Source organism: Sturnira hondurensis, unplaced genomic scaffold (genome assembly GCF_014824575.4).
Source record: "Sturnira hondurensis isolate 20B ecotype Veracruz unplaced genomic scaffold, ASM1482457v3 Scaffold0013515, whole genome shotgun sequence".
In the NCBI taxonomy this organism is placed as follows: Eukaryota; Metazoa; Chordata; class Mammalia; order Chiroptera; family Phyllostomidae; genus Sturnira; species Sturnira hondurensis.
The window spans coordinates 4,561,572-4,565,446 of NW_028086146.1; positions in this window are offsets into that span (position 1 = coordinate 4,561,572).

Below are 3,875 nucleotides of genomic sequence, written 5' to 3' on the forward strand. Positions count from 1 at the left end.
TCTTGTCTTCCTCAGAGGTTCAGCCTGGCTCCAGATGCTCAGATAGTGTGAGAATGATGTGCATTGTGAGAGATGTTTGCCACTCGGAGGTTCTGTCACTTGTTTCCAGGGTCCAGGCTGTGCCGCTAATTACTGACCTTCTTGGGAACAGTTTACTTGGGAGGAACTAGCAAACTGGCCAGATCCTAAAACTTGGCCTAACATGTGCTTCGAAATTCTTCCTACAGAATTCTAAAACAACAACAGGCCATCATTAGATGGTGCTTATTCTCTTGCACCCTTTATCCATCAGTCACTGCATCTTTAGAATTCTCAGGTTATTTCCAACCGGAAGCCCAGAGGGTAAGTGATGTGCTGAACAGGGGCATAGCTGGCGAGTGGCAAAGCTGGGACTCTAACACAGGCAGCCTGACTGTGAGGTCTGTGTTTCTACATACCCCGCTTCCCAGGAGTCCGTCTGTGTGGCCATTGGTGGGGACTGGAATGCATAGAGGAAGATGGCTGGTAATTAAGTTTCACTGCTGCAACCTCAGACAGCCATCTTCCTGAACAGCCAGGTCCAGCATTACCTGCTTTCAAATCTCTCCCGTTGCTCCGATCCAAACTGAAGTTAGCATTGGCTACCAACACTGATGGAGCATTTTCTGTGTGGCAGGCATGGTTCTGGGTATCTTATTAATATCTTTGGTCCTATGATATTATCATCTCCTCATAAGGACTGAAGGCTTAGAGATATTAAGTGTCTTGTTGAAATCACGCAGTGATTGGCAGACCCATCACTTTCATTCCTTAAACACCTCAAGGACAAAAGCTTCCATCATTCTCCATTTGCCTATAGGATAAAAGCCAAATTCCTTGCTGGTGGGCATAGTGCCATGTTATCTCTCCAACCTTATCTCCTGCTGGGCTCCAGCTTGACTCCTCTGTTCTACACTGGCATGTCTGTGCCCTCTTCCCCAATCCACAGGCTCACTCCCATTGCCCAGCCTTCTCTCCGTTGTTCCCATGACCCCGACTGTCCTGCTTGCCCTTTTGTGCCTACTCGAATCTGTGTGAGGTTCACAGGACACAGCTCAGCCTTCCCTCTTCCAAGAGGTCCTCCTGCATGCAATGCTCTGGGACCTACCAGTCTCATGTAGGTTCCCCACACCAGTCATGCACCGGGTCACTGTGCATACACACTGTTCACCGAATCATTGGTTCAGGCCTGCTGACTCACGGCTCCACACTTGACACCTGAACTGAATATTTGATTCACATGGTATCATCTACAGGGGTGGGCAAAAGTAGGTTAAGTTGCCAGCCATCCGTACCTAAAAGATAAATCACAAGTATATGAAACAATAACAATAAAACAACTAATACAAATGAATAATACAGTAATAAAGAAAAACTAATACAAGAATAGACTCTGTTTTGTACCCTGGCTGGCGTGGCTCAGTGGATTGAGCGCGGGCCTGCAAACCACACGATCGCGGTTCGGTTCCCAGTCGGGGCACGTGCCTGGGTTGCAGGCCAGTTCCTGGCGGGGGACACACCAGAGGCAGCCATACATTGCTATTTCTCTCTCTCTCCTTCCTTTCCCCTCTAAAAATAAATAAAATCTTTAAAAAAAAAAGAATAGACTCTGTTTTGTGTACTCACAACTGTAAACCTACTTTTGCCTACCCCTGTATCTGGAGGCTTTTCCCTGTTACCAGTTGTGTCAAGACTTGGGGCAAAACCTGCTTTCCACAGACAAAAATGAAAGGCAGATGACGTTTATCATCTGTACTTTCTAGCATAGCACCCGCCCCCGCAAGTTATTCTGATATATGTAAGGTTATATGTATATGTAACCCTACCACTCTTTTTCCTACTATTTTTTCTTTCCATTGTGAAAATAATAATGATAACGACAGACATATTACTGTGTGCCAGATACTTTTCTAAGTGATTCATGAGTATTAACTAATTTAGTCTTCCTAACAAGCCTTTGCAGTAGGTATTTATTATTACTCTCTTTTACAGATGAGCAGACTGCGTCACAGAGAGGTTAAGAAACTTGCCTAAGGTCACACAGCTGGGATTCAAAGCTAGGCAGTTAATTATGCTGTACTGCCTCACCAATAAAATAATATATTGCTTTTTTCTCATGGTAAAAGTAATGCCTGTGAAGTGTTTTCAAAATCAGAAAATAAGATATAAGCCCCACACATTCATGGTAAGTGGCCAGCAAAACATGTAATAATTTGTTGTAAAATGAGCATGGGTTCCAAGTTCTGATGCTAACAGCACTGGCGCTAGGTCACAGGGCTGAGGCTGTGCAGGTGAGGCCCCGACACATAAGTCCGTTCTTACCACACGTCCAAGGGGGAGGAGACAGAAGGCAGGGAGCAAGAACATGGACCTGCTCTGAAAAGGTGAAAACAAAGTTTAAGGAGAGTAGTGAAAACAAAGTTTAAGGAGAGTACCACCCATAATCCTACAAACCAGGGAGAATTAAAAACCTACTCAAGCAGATATAAATGCACATTAGTTCCTGTTTCGCAAATGGAGACATACTGTCCATCATGGGATTTTTTTGTCCTTAATTAGATTTGTTGAGATATAATTTATATACCATTACATTTCCTTGTTTTAATCATACAGATATTTCCGCTTGCAGTACAGAGTTCTGCAAACATTATCACAGTCCTGCTTTAGACTATTGCATCACCCCCGACAAGGTCCCTTATACTCGTTTGCACTTACTCTGTGTCCCCAACCCTACCCCCTGGCAACTAAGAATTGTTTTATGGACATTTCATATAAATGGGGACATATAATATGTGGTATTTTGAATCAGGCTTCTTTTACTTAGATAATGTAGCCAACGTTCATTCTAACTGTAGCACATATCACCACTTCAACCCTTTTGATAGATGAATAATATTCCATTGTCTGTGTATATTACCAATCACATTTTGCCTATTCATTCAACTGTTGATGGACATTTGGATTGTTTCAAATGAACAATGTTGCTATGCTTACTCATGTACAAATGTTTGTGTGGACATGATGTTTTTATTTCTTTGGGGTAGATAATCTAGGAGTGGAATCTAGTTGGGTCACATGATAAAGTCTCTAAAATGGCTGTGCCATTTGACATTTCCACAAACAATGTATGAGAATTCTAGTCTATCTGCATCCTAGCCAGTACTTGCTACTGTCTGTTTTTGATTATGGCCATCCCAGGGAGTGTGGAGTGCTATCTCATTGTTCTTTTGATCTGCATGTCTCTAGTGACTAATAATACTGAGCATCTTTCCATGTGCTTATAGGCCAAATACTTTCTTTGATGCAATATTTATTCAAAATTTTGCTCATATTTTCTGTTGGGTTGCATTTTTATTGTATTATACACTCCCAGAGTTCTTTATATACTAGATACAAGATCCTTTGTTTTATATATATATATATAATCTGTATTTATATAATATATATTATAAACACATTTTAATATATTTACATACATATATTTAACATGTCAAATATATATTTATAATATAAATATAAATATATAATGTAAATATTTATATATATAATAAAGGATCTTGTATGTAGTGTATAAAGAACTCTGGAAGTGTACTTTATATATAAAGTACAGCCCTGGCTGGTGTAGCTCAGTGGATTGAGCGCAGGCCTGTGAAGCAAAGGGTCACCGGTTCAATTCCCAGTCAGGGGACATGCCTGGGTTGCAGGCCAGTTCCCAGCAGGGGACTCATGAGAGGCAACCACACATTGATGTTTCTCTCCCTCTCTATCTCCTTCCCATCCCCTCTCTCTAAAAATAAATAAATAAAATATTTAAAAAAATAAAGTACATATCTGGAAATCATACATATATATATATA